The sequence below is a fragment of the Eurytemora carolleeae genome, unplaced genomic scaffold (assembly GCF_000591075.1).
Source record: "Eurytemora carolleeae unplaced genomic scaffold, Eaff_2.0 scaffold1204, whole genome shotgun sequence".
NCBI classification, from domain to species: Eukaryota; Metazoa; Arthropoda; class Copepoda; order Calanoida; family Temoridae; genus Eurytemora; species Eurytemora carolleeae.
In genome coordinates, this window is record NW_019397089.1 from 39,024 (window position 1) to 53,140 (window position 14,117).

The window sequence follows — 14,117 nt, forward strand, 5'->3', positions numbered from 1 at the left end:
TTTTTTTTCTCAAAATCGATGTTCAGAAAAACAAAAAATTGTAAGTAAATTGTTTCTATCCAAATCTAAAATTTTCATAAGATTGAAGCACAAAACCTCAGAAACTTTGCAAAATTGTAATTAGAAAGTTGTAATTTTCAGTTCTGGTATAATTTTTACAGAAAAATTGTTGTTCAATGGTTCTGAAGGTTTCAACTGAACAGCATAAATTCAATACTTAAGAATATAATAAGAAGAAAGGAACTAGAGAATTTAAATAACTTTTCCTTAAAAATTAGGCCATTACTAGAAATTGTGAATGTTCTTATTACAATTTTACAAATTTTCTGTGATTGTTTGATTCAATCTTTAGATTTTAGATTTTGATAGAAATCATTTTTATACAAATTTTTGCTTTTTCAAACTTTTGATTTTGAGAGAGAAAAAGGTTCGGGTATTTGTTGTTGGGCCATTGGAGTACCAAAAAAACTTACAGGAGAGTTGCAAAAAGAAGTACAATTTTGCACCAGGTGCCGCAAAAGCACTTTTTTTTACTCACCCTGTAGTTTTTAGATCTGTAGCTTTAACCATAAAAAAGGGCTTAAGTTCTTACCTTTGAAATTAATAGCTACCTAAGATTTTTCTTTTTTAACTGTTGGAACTAACTGTACCAAAATGGCTACAAAAAGATGGAATGTGCCCAGCCCTATTTAATATTACAAAAAAAGTTTGAGTTATTAATTATAGGAGAAACACACAGGCTATAACAGTGGATCTACCTATAGAACCAGAAACATCTTACACAGTTGTTGTATCTTAGACTGATCTCAATAAGAGTGAACAGTCCCTTAGATACAACGGGATGAGGATCAGTACCGCCCGAACTTTAGAAGAGAAGACACACATATACAGCCGTCCGTCTTCCACTATTGTTCCGGGCCTCGTTCTACCAGCACAGCTTACAGAGGGCTTCTACGTATATGAGCATTGATGAAGATACAATGATGAACCAAGCACACGGATTGACACTAGATGATGGACATGATGAGGACTTGATTGCGAGGAGACAGGAGGAGACAATGAAGGAGATGTACAACTTCCTTGGTGAGATATCTGAGAAGATCCAAACATTTAATACCACCATGAGGAGAAGTGCAAGCTCTGGTCAGCCACCAGTGGTTCCTGATGGTAAACTGTCGGACACAGGGTTGGCTTGGGAAAGAGAAATTGATCTCTACCCAGATGCAAGTAGGGATGTTATTATATCTCGCTTGTATAACCAGGTCTGGGACCTGCTCCAGAAGATGAAGGAGCGTGTTGCCCAACGGACCTGGAAAACAGAGGATCAGGAAATAGTTGAGGGATTGATCAACATAATGGTCCTATCTGTACGTAATAATATGTCAACTGATCATATCCTTAAAGATCAAGTTGAGAATCATGCTGTATAAAGACCATGATTCGTCTGTATTGATTATAATGTCAAAGTACATAAAATGATAATATAATGCTGTAATGTACAATGATGTATAAATAAATACATGTATGAAATGTTTATTATGGAGAGAGGGTGTTGTCAGGTTACCAAGATGATGAGTAATATCAGGATTGAATCCAAGTATAAGATTAGTCCCATATATGAAAGTATCAGGTTTCAACGATAGTGTATTACACAAAGGTCCAATCTGATAAAATATTTAGACTTAGTGTGTATCATTATCTATAAAATTAAATGAGTTCGATTCATTGCTCTGAGATGATTGAATGTGAAAATACAACAATCATTTATGGCGCAGTGTACCGGAGAGTCTTTTTAGTTTGGGTTTCCATGAGATAATCCATACTTAATTAGACCTTAAACTCGAACCTATGCAACCATTAAAACACCCCCCCTCCACCTCTTCATATTTTGCCCTCAAGTTAAATATTTTTAAAGCTTGGGGGATAAAAGTGAAAGGTTAAGGGTTGAAAGGGTTAAAAGCAATAAAATTCAACAGCTGTATGAGTTAGCTAAATACCTTTAAAAACATTTCAAATTGAGAGCTGATTGTTTTGATCTAGAATTGAAACTCAGCCTAGTTAGTTTTATTATTGTTGAAAAATAGACTCAAAATATAAACTAACAACTCAGCTAATTTAATATTGCAAGATTGAAAAGATGAATCATATTGCAAAATTATATAAGCTGGAAAGCCCCCCCCCCCCCACCTGGCTCTAATGAAACGTTATAAATGATATTTAAAATGTGCAAGTCAAATTAAAATAGGAAAATTTGTCTCATGTTGATATCTACGTTTATGAGATTAAGCATGAGTAAAGATAGATCCATTAAATATATTTAAAAAAAATTAAATTAAATGTGTTGAATGATGAAATATCTACTCACGCCCAGTACTAGAATTGTTAAACATTTTTTTTGAGAAATATCAAAATAGTGTTTGAACAATGAAAAGTCTAGGGGGATAAATATCTAAACTTTAGTAGAAATATTAGAGTAATTAGATGAATAAACAGCGTGCTTAGCTATATTGAATATTTGAATTCTAAAATAAATTGAATTTAATATTTGAAGCATGGCTAGAATGAACGTTGAAAATGTGCAAATTGGAAAACAAAATAATCGAGGCTAAACCTATTTAGAATAAATAATGGGGTTGTACCAAATTACGTATCAAACCCCGAGATGAGGGTGGGTAGTTCACCCTTTTTCCCCTCTCGGAGAGGGTTACAGGGCTACACCGGAGAACTATGCAAACCATTAGCAGACAAGGTTACATAGTACTCCTGCAATAACAGAGGTGCGTCTATATCTCAGCCAATGAGAAGAGATTAGACATAGCACCAAATTCAAAATAAAGATTCTATACCATAGGAAGAGTTGGAATAGGAATTTAGTATTTATAATAAAAATGCCCAGATACAATCATTCCAATAAGGACCACGATAAGAAGAAGTTCAAAGGTATACCCCAGACTTAAATTATTTACACAGACGGACTACTTAGTTAGATACTCTGTAAGAATAGTTAAGTTACCTGTGGTAGTATAGTAGATAAGATCTTCAAGTTATCAATCCTAAGAATAGCACAGTGAGAGTAATTTAATTTACAAGGGTAGATTTTGAATTCGAGAGAATTAGAATTAACCCTCCTTTAGTTGAACCAGTGAGTCTTACGAGATTAACAGGTTATATTAGTTAAATTTTAATAAAGGGTTTTAATTCCGAGTTCAAAAGAATTAGGAATAAATCCTGCTCTGATCTAAAACCAGTGAGTCCTAAGGGATTAACAGGTTCTATCAGTTTCTTTTTTTGTTTTTTTAATATAAAGTTCAATTTTGAGTTCCAAAGGAATTAGAAAACTAATTTTGGTTCAGTCCGAGTTCTTTTAATTTTGAAATTATTAGAATTAGGAAAAGAGTGAGTTCCAAGGAATTAACTCTAAGTTCAAAAGTTCTGAGTTCAACTGAATTAGGAACTTTTAGATAAATCCTGAACCTTTTAAATCTATAGGGCACTTTAAAAGATTTAATTACACTTAATCTTTAAAAATGCCTGGAGATGAAAATAATCCGCACCTCCAACCCACTGGAACCTCTGCTGGAATGGGAGTCAATAATCCTCATCCAGCTCCAGGAGTACAGCAGGGTGGAGGAGGGGTTCCCGACCCTACTCTACAAGCAGTTGTCAACCTCCAGACGGCATATAACCCGAACGGAGGACCTGCTATAGAGAGAGGAAATGTAAGGGATGGAGCAGAGAGTGGTCGAAGGAGTCAGACTGGAGGTAGCAGACGCTCTTTCGGACAGAATCCACCGGACCCTCCTGCTCCCCCTGCTCCAGTACAAAGTAACCCCACAGCCATGGACATGTCCTCAAAGGAAGGGAAGTTCTCTGTACTGGACAACTTGGAACCTGTAGGATTAGAAGAAGAAAACCGATATGTACCTGATCCTAACAAAGTTCTATTCAGCAAAATGAAGTGGAGCTTCGATGGGCAAGATAGCTTTGAGGATTATGTGGTACGTATTGGAGGTTATGCCCGTACATTAGGAGTAGGTGAAATATGTTTCAAGAATACGTTATTTCAATCTTTCCGCCCTCCCTGCTCTTTCATAGTATCTGATATGGAACCATCTATGTCTGAATATAGAAAGATGAACAGGAAGGAATATGTACAAGCCCTCCATGAACGGTTAGAACCTGCCTCTGCCTGTGAACTCATCTATACTCAGTTTAAAGAGAGAACACAGAAACCCGGGGAAGTATATGATCTGTATTTAAGGGATAAATTTAATCTCTTTATCAGATCCTTCCCCGCAGGCAAAAACAGGATTTTTAAAGAATTTTGTGAATCCGCAATTAGAGGATTACATAATGAAATCTTGAGAAACAAAGCGCGTGACTTTCTATCTATCCAATCATTAAACGGTCGTAAAATAGAAACCTTTGATGAATTGAGAAAGATTATCCAAGTTACAGTTGAGAATATCCAAGCAAGAACCATTGCTGGAGAACTGGATGCATCAGAAGCTGTAGGCACTGACATCCGTCTCATGAATTATAGCTATAAAGCAGATATGATTTAAATGCAATTAATGAAACTATGGATGAGGAAGAAATCGCAGCTTTTAGAAGGTTCAAGAAATATCAGAATCAAACTTACAAGGTTAAAGGGATTAAAGGATACACTGTTCCAGGGAGGCAACCTGCAGAAGACAACATTTGCTACAATTGTAATGGGCAAGGTCATTTTAGCAGGAATTGCCCCCGGAACAATTTACCTGGACGATACCAGAACGTCAACAAGGTAGAGAAATCCAACCCTGATAGCCTAGATGATCCAACAGGAGACCAGGAAACTTCAAGCTCTGAATCTGATCTAGAAATAGATTATGTTAAAGAGAAGAAGAAGCCTAAGCCTAATAAAATAAAGAGTAAAAAGGGTCGTCGCGATATTTACCAGATAGTTGAAAATCAAGGTGAACAAATTAATTTAATAAATACAAAATTGTCTGAAATTTGTACCTTGAGTTCACAACTATCTGAGATGATGTCAGGTATGTCAGGGAAGAAAGGTGAGGTTAACACTCTGGGTGCAACCTCAAATTTCCCCTCGGATATAGATGACATCAACAAAGAAAGTAATGACGACATTTTTGCTTTTTTATAGGTAGCTCATTATCTCACCCTGGCCCGGATAAGGAAAAGGACAAATATTCATCCCTTGGCTATATCCGGGCTATGAAGAGTGGAACCAGAGTCTTTATCAAAGCTTTGATAGACTCTGGTAACCTCTTTGGTGACATAATGAGCGAAAGGCTGGCTAACCTCTTAAAAATCAAATACAAACCATGTGCAAATAAAGCTGATACAGCAGTAGCAAACCAGAAAGTACATGTGTTGGGTCTAGCTGACCCATTTGATTTAATACTAGAAGGGTTAGAGGATCCTATTAATGTTCAACCTTACGTAATCCGTTCTTTGAGTCATGATTTAAATCTTGGAGAACATTTTTTACAAAGGTATAAAGCTGGATTAGAATTTGAGGGAAACAAAGTAACCTTAAATTTAAATAATCATAGCTTGGAACTGGTTAGCAGAAGCAAATCACTAATTAGGAACTCTAAAGATCAATGATTTATTAGTGTAATGGAAGAAGATAAGGAACGTAGAAATGCTATATTTTCTATACCTGATCCTAATCCTAATTGCATTGAGGTTGGAGACACTGCATTCTCAGTAGAAACTGTAAAGAGAACAGTACTACCTAAAAATACATTAACATTTGTTGAAGTATTTACTAAAATGAATGCTGGAATTGGATTTCTTAAGTGCAAGAAAAATAATGCATTTATGAATCTAAATCAACTTTTGCCTTTAAATGGTATGTTTAAATGTGAAAAGAATAAATTTCTCATACCAATATTAAACATGGGGGATAGAGACATGATTTTGCAGCCAAAAAGAAGGCTGGGAAACGTGTATCCCAGCTCAAAAACATGTTTAAAAGCAGAAACCCGTGAATCAACCAATCAATCAATCATAAGTCATAAGTCTACTCTAGAATTGTCTAAAGAAGAGATTCAAGAAAGAAGATCTTTTCTGAAAGAACAACTAGATGTTAAGAATATGATAATAAATCAAGATCAACAGGAACAAGTTATAGATCTGATCATGAAACATTTCGACGCTGTATCAATCAGCAGCGAAGATTATGGATCATCAGACCTACTGCAGTTCCATATAACCCTCCTACCTGGTTCTCATCCTGTAAGAGCCCGTTGCAGGCCATTAAATCCACTCCAAGAACAAGACTTAAAGATTCAACTTGATGAGTGGTTGGCCGGCGACGTCATTGAACCATCAGTATCTCCATGGGCGTCGGCACTTGTTCCTTGTAAAAAGAAAGGGACAAGTTGTCTTCGTTGGTGGATAGATTTCAGGCCAGTCAACCGGTGTACAGTGAAAGATTCTTACCCCCTGCCTTGTATAGAAAGTAACTTGCATAAGTTATCAGGCGCTAAGATCTTCAGTTCACTAGACTCAGCAGGAGCTTTTCATTCATTGTCAATTAGCCCTGCAAGCCGAGACTATACCACTTTTATTTCACCTTTTGGCACTTATCGATTCAAACGAATGCCATTTGGTCTGTCTAACTCACCCAGTGCCTACTGTAGATTAGTTCAACTGGCACTGTCTAAGCTCCCTCCTGGCTTTGCTATCGCCTATCTGGATGATATCTTAATTTATTCCAGTACGATAGAAGAGCACATGCGTCACCTGGATGCTGTCCTGAAGGTTCATGCTGATGTAGGAATGAAAATAAACCTCAGCAAAACCAAGATTTTCAGAGACCAGGTCATGTATTTGGGACACTTGGTGAGTCATCATGGAATTAAGATGATTCCTGAGTATGTTAACAAGATCCTGCTCTGGCCCATTCCTAAAACAGGAAAAGAATTAATTAGTTTTTTGGGGTTTACATCCTACTATAGAGCATTTATTCCCAAATATGCAGAAGTAGTAGCCCCATTAAACAAATATAGGAATGAAAAGAGCTTGGAATTAAACCAGGATGAAATCTCTAGGATTAATAAACTTAAAGAATTATTCATGGTTCAGCCAATTAGGGCATACCCTGACTATAGTTCAAAAGAACCATTTATCCTAGATACTGATTTCTCTGGAATTGCAGCAGGAGGAATTCTTTCCCAAGTCCAAGGTGGACAGGAAAAATTCATCGGCTGCTTTAGTAAATCAATGGACGCGGCTCAACGCCAATATCCAGCCCATAAAGGGGAGTTACTGGCAGTAATTTTAGGGTTACGGAAGTTTGAAGATATACTCCGAGCCCGGAAATTCCTGATCAGGACGGATTCGTCAGCTATTACATTTCTCCAAGGGCTAAAAGAAGCCAGGGGAATATTTGCTCGATGGTTAGTGTACTTGTCATCCTTTGACTTTGACATTATGCACAGACCAGGTAAAGTAAATACAGCTGCAGATGCCTTGTCCAGGACCGAAATGCCTCAGGATGAACAGGACATCGAGGACCCGGACAAGTATCTGATCTATCCGGAAATTGATGATGTGTATCTAGTTAGTAAAGATCAATCAATCAATCATACCGGAAATTTAGTAGAAATATGTGCAGTTAACACAGAACCATTTTCTGAATTTCTAGTGAATAAAACCATAAATAAAAACTGGACACTAGAAACTAAGAAAGATTGCCCTTTGCAATTGGTCTTAAATTTAGTCAAAGAAGGGCGAATGCCAACTCAAGCTGAGAGAAAACTTTTGCCCACTTTAACTAACTCATATTTAAACTGGTTCAATTTCCTGTATGTAAAAGACGAACTGTTATATTTACAGTTCTATGCAGAGAGAATTGGTAAAATGGGATGACCGAAACCCTTGACAAACTAAGAGATAGGGCATTTTTCCCGGGAATGAATAATTTAGTTGCATTGATTGTAAATAATTGTATATCATGCATACAGAAAAATAATTCAATCCCCTCTGCAAAGAACAAAATCCAACATCATGAAATACTTAGTTATCCAGGTCAACGTGTATACCTTGATACAGTAGGACCACTAACCCCTTGCAGGTACAAAGGAATTGTGTGTAAACACATCCTCACTATCCAAGATGGGTTCACTAGGTATCTCATAGCTGCACCAATTCCAGACCTAGAAACAAAAAACATTGATTGATAAGTTTTTTCTAGTTCATGGAATACCAGAGACGATTCACACTGATAATGGATCGTCTTTGATGAGTCACTTATTTCAAGATACTTGCAAACAAATGGGTATTAAAATGACACAAACCCCGACCTATAGTCCCCAGGGAAACAGGGTGGAAAGAGCTCATCGAACCTTAGGACAAATACTTAGGTCTGATGATAGTTCTGATCCCAGTTCATGGGTGCAAAAGGTAAACGCAGCAGTATTTGAAATTAATGTGGCTAAGAATAGGATCACTGGGGTGGCCCCTTATTATGCAATGTACGGCCGAAACCCCAGAGTCCCTTTAGACATAGTCTTCCCAGATAATCATATGCAGGGTGCCTTAAAGTGGACTAACTTTGTGTTGAATGTATCTAAACATTTTGATTATTTACATGAAGAAATGATGAAACATGAGCAATTATGTATACCAGTGTCTACAGAAATTAAGGTACCCCGGGGAAGTACAAATATATCCCTGGGAGACAAAGTATATTATATGTCCCCCAGGGGCATAGTTAATTTGTCTAAAAAACTTACTTTGAGATGGACAGGTCCCTACAGAGTGACAGGGACCCCCACTGCATCATTGTCAATAATCAACCCTATTGGTAATTGGGCTGTAAACAAACGTGAATTACATGTCCTGACCAGCAGGCTGAAGAAAATTGACCCAAACTATTCTAGCTTAAATAATGAACAAATAGATTTGGATCAAATAAATGATGAAGATGATGAAGACAGTGAGGTCCAAATTTCAAGGGACAGGGACTTGTATACCCTTGATGTACAGTTGAAGGAATCTACAAAGGAACCTTTAGACTCGTCAGAGGACGAGGAGGAATATTTTCCCCAGGAAATAATAAGAGTCCCCGATTCACAAGGGACCCCTGGGAATATATCTCCCTGTCCCCCTTCTCAAGATGTGCCTAATGAATCACTCATTTTGCAACCTAACCAGATCAAATTAGAAGTTGATTAAAGGTTACCTCTAAACGGGGCGGATGCCACTGAAACTACAGTGCAAACCCCTGTAGAGAAGAGGAAGTATAATCGCCGAGAATTACCCCCACCACGTGAAGGTCGAGAGGGGGTTCGATGCGAAGCTTTCTCTAGAGCCATGAAACACTTTCAGCAGAATCTAAAAAAGAGGAATAAATAGTTTTATTTTATTTTTAATTTTATTGTTCCTTTTTGCTGATTCATATATATTCGTTCAAAATAAACAATTGTTAAAATAAATTCAAATAATTGTAATGTTCTGAATGAAATAAAAATACTTCGACTAATAGATTCTATGATGTGTGTGCGTGAATAAACTATGTGCATATCTAGGATAATTAGGAAAAGTTAAGAAAAGTTAGGTTGACAGACGGACATTGACTTGACGCTTTCTTTAAAATAACGTAAAATTAAGAAAATGTAAAATTCTAATTTTATGTAATTTCAGGTAGTACTATACCACGGAAGATGAAGAAAGCTCAAGATAATTCCCTACCTATGGTTCAACAAGGAGCCAGCATGATGATGCAGGCAGGAACAGGAGCGAATAACATGATGATCCCTGAAGGATATATGTTGATTCCCCAGGGTCCAGCCTGGCCTCAACCTACTGTTAGTGCGCAGTTAAGCACTAATTATGGGAAGCATCATGCTAATAACCAGCGGAGGAAAGCTCGCCGTGAGCAAAATGCTATGCACGGGGCGAACATCGATGTGAAACCGCCCGTAGTTCAGGCACCAACTCCCCCCTCAGCTCAGCTGGTCAGCAGTCCAAGAGCTGAACAGGTCATGAATCCAAATCCCTACCAGGTCCAACCAGGAAGGAACGGAGAGACAGCTGAGGGAGGAGGTTATAACACTGAGGAATATGCCAGGATGAAGGCCAATAAGTTAGCTATGCGGGGAGAGAGCAACCTGCCAGCTGATGTATTGTTGAAGGATGTAAAAAAGCTATATCATTACTTCTACGCCTTATCCAGGGTGTTGGTTACACCTGCACTAGACTCCACTGGTGACATCATTAACTTGTGGAGGTATGTGAAGAACGGTAACTTGGTCATAACTGGAGCCAATTTGCTGAATGTGATAACTGAGATCATGTTCTTCTTCTATACTTAGGCAACCCAATGGGACCAGATGGTTTGTTGGCCCCTGTGCTGACCGCACTCAATATGAAGGGTATAGGCAGGAACGTTGTGCTTGATGGGCTTACTGAGAAGAGTTTAGTTCAGTTAAGCCCAGAAGATATTGTCACTAAAATTGATAAAGTGACAAAATCAGGAGCATATAACACTCTGCGCCACTTCCTAGAGGTACTAGATAACTACGGGACGATCTCCGCCCGAGTGCCTCATGGTGCAGTTCAGTCCTGCTATAAATTTGCCTATAGCAGTAATAAGGCCAGAACCGTCCTTGATGTATATCAGATGGCCTCCAGCAGCCGCTACAGAGAGGCCTTCAAAATGTTGTCAGCCTACGTAAGGTATCAACATGATCCACTGATGAACAATCATGACATTAATGTATTGCTGAGAAACACTGGCCTGAGCCTTCATAAGTTTCGAGGCTTTGCATATGTTGAGATAAGAGCCGAGGAAGAGGCCACAGAAGAGTCAGAATATCCAACAGAAAATGATCTGATGAATCTGTGCGGTCTCCCAGCTAAAGCCCAAGACCAGATCAAGGAGACTATGTTCTTACTTGACCCTCTGGTACTGAAGGTTGATGCGATGGCTAAAGAACAAGCCCGGATGTTACAGATCATCCAAGAGCTCCACGGTATGATACAGGGCATGACAGCTACTAGCAATGCAAACAAGCTGTCGAGCAAGCGATGGTTGTAGAGGTGGCGACACAAGGAGAAGAACCGCCTGTCGCCCCCATCGACGAAGTCTACCAGGATTTCGAAGAAATCGTCCGACTTGAAAAAGATCAAGTTATGTTTACTGATTAACATGATAAACTTTAATCTGAAATATATTTTTTTTGTATATTCAGTAGTTAATTATTGTATAACATAACAGTTACCACTTTGTATGCTGATCAATTTATTAATTTAAAAAGAAAATATATTTTACAGTAACCATAATTTACTTAAATAAAATTAATATATTTGATCGGCTCAGTTGTAACATAAGGCAACCCTAGCTTATAATGCAATGTGAGTGTGCTAAGGTATTAATTGTGACCAGAATGTATTGGTTCATTGGCCAACAATTGTCAGAATCAAATGTTCATGTGTTCACAATTGAAAGTTGCATAACTGTATGTACACACAAATACATCTTGAAATAAGCAAATTCAAATGATACTTTACGAACCTTATTCCAAGAAATTATTTGATTACATACTGTGAGTTAGTAAGAGGCGAATAGTAAAGAAAATTGAATGTATTTAATTTTTTTAATTTAAAAATTGTTTTTCTTTTTTTTCTCTCTTTAATGTTTTCAAAGTGTCAAATATTCCTATAGAGCGTAATACGACGCCTCAATGTACAATGAAAATTAGGAATATAACAGTCAGCAAATTCATGATTATGCAATATAAACAAAATAATCTTACTTATTTGCAAAATAACTTTTTAAATCTATATCGTCCATAACTCCATTCCTTATTGCACACTTGAAGAGTAAACAGCTGATTAATTACAGAAAAATAATTATTATAATCCAGCTGCACTGTCATTCATCAATCGGAAGAGATAAATGAAGTATACTGTCCTACCATTGGCTGAATTAGATGTGACAAATTAAAGGGAATTTAGACACAATCGGAAAATGTTAAAGACGACATTTATTCTAATCTGTTTAACTATAATGAAATTAACAGCCATTAAACAGATAAGGAAAAATGACGCGTTCACCTTCGTTGGGTTTGATTGTAATTAACCTACCAGACTAAATTCATATAAAAAGTCGGAATGGTGCATGCCCATGGCATTACATGAAAACCCAAAGGGGGATGAAAACATAAAAATGACATTAGTACAAAAGTTTGGATCTCAAATTGTGATATAGAATTAAGTGTTCTAAGCGAACCTCCAAATTTTTCTTGTACTGCGGAACATGTGGCCATCAGAAATTTTTCGGACCTCCGACGATACTGGAACCAGAAAAAATGTCTGAAAATGAATGCCATGATATGTACAACCGCAAAGCATACATCATAAATGGTAAGACTATGAGAATTGGGTTGAACCAACAAATCCAATTCCCAGAAATTACTCATGGATGTATTTACTCAGACGAATATAATGTCTATTGTGATGGTGCGAAAATTACTATTAATGGTGAACAACATGAGCGAATGTTGGAACTGAAGTCAGTCACCATAACAATGTCAGAAGTTGACATTGAAGTCTCCCCTAATAAAATAGTCGACCTTCATGACAATGTAGAATTAGAAAAACATTGTATTGAAAATATGAAGTGTTTTATGGGGATTGATACCTACCTGATATTGGAGAAACCAGATCGGTGTCAGTTAGCAAAGATCAGGAGTTTAACTGTCAACCAGGTCCAGTTGACCCATAAAGGGAAACGTGAACCTTATTTAATTAATGAGGAACACAAGATCATTCTCAGGAAAATAGATAAACAGCGAAGTGAAGAATGTGACTTAACATATTTCACCACTGATTATCCTGAGCTAATGATAGTCCCAGATTCTCAGGAAAATGTCGTTAAACTCATGGAAATGTCAACGCATGCTGATAGTATAAATGTTGACCTAGAACTGCGAATTAGTGAAGAGTTCTTAAATTTCCAAATGAAGAAAATGATACAGTCCACTGTACATGAGGTCCAACAACACCTATGTACACTTGGAACAAACTCACTTCATCAATTGGAACGGAGCCCTATTCACCCAAATGCATTGATTAGGGACCGGGGAGATATCATCCAAGAGATGCAGTGCAAGACTGTAGAGGTCACCTCCAGTCCTGGTTATCAAAGACATGACAAATGTTTCAAGGAATATTTGCCAGTATACTTGGGTGAGGAACCTGTTTACCTTGATACGTCTAGATTGATCACAAGACAACCAATTTTTGATTTATTAGATTGTAAGGAAGTGTTCCCACCCATATTTGAAACCACTAACGGACAACTGGTCCAAGCTGCTCCCTCAGTTCAACCTATCGTACTTCAACTGTCTAAACCTGAACAGCTTGGATATCATGTAGATGAACTGGAACATGTAGAAGAGACAGACAGCCTGTTATACACTCACAAAGAGTGGCAGGCTTATATGGAACTCTTCCATGCAAAGAGGAGCAGCAAAGCTGTCACTTATGCACTTACAGCTCAATATTGTGCCAACTCTGGCTCTTGTGGCGAATACCAACCCACTGGAACCATAGGGTTCGAATTTGACAGCCTGTTTCAGAGCACAAGTAAGATACTAGACTGGCAATCATATATATGGGGACATTACGCTAGTTTCATAGTAATCTTATACTTGATGGGAAAGCTCATATATGTACTGGTGAGCATAGTAGTGACCCGTAAAAAGGGAACCTCGTGGGTTACTGCTATAAGACTTAACACGTCCTTACTGGCCGAATTCAGGAATAATCTGATTCGAACTCTCAATGAACCCGAGAGGAGAAATGATATGAACTCCCCTCCTGGTGTTGAACTAGAAGAGTTCAATTAGCTCCAACATCCCTTATGATGATAGTAACCTAATCCCAACAGGTTACCTATGCATCAGAGAAACCTTGAGAACAAAATTAAACTTGTTTCGGGTTACAGAGTTTTTATTATGAATAAAACATTCAATATGATGTTTCCTTAATTCTATTTGATGTAGAATTTATGAAAATTTGTGTTATCAGTCTTTTGAAATTTCAGCGAATTTTGAAACCACATTTAATAATGAAAAGTACCCTCTAAATTT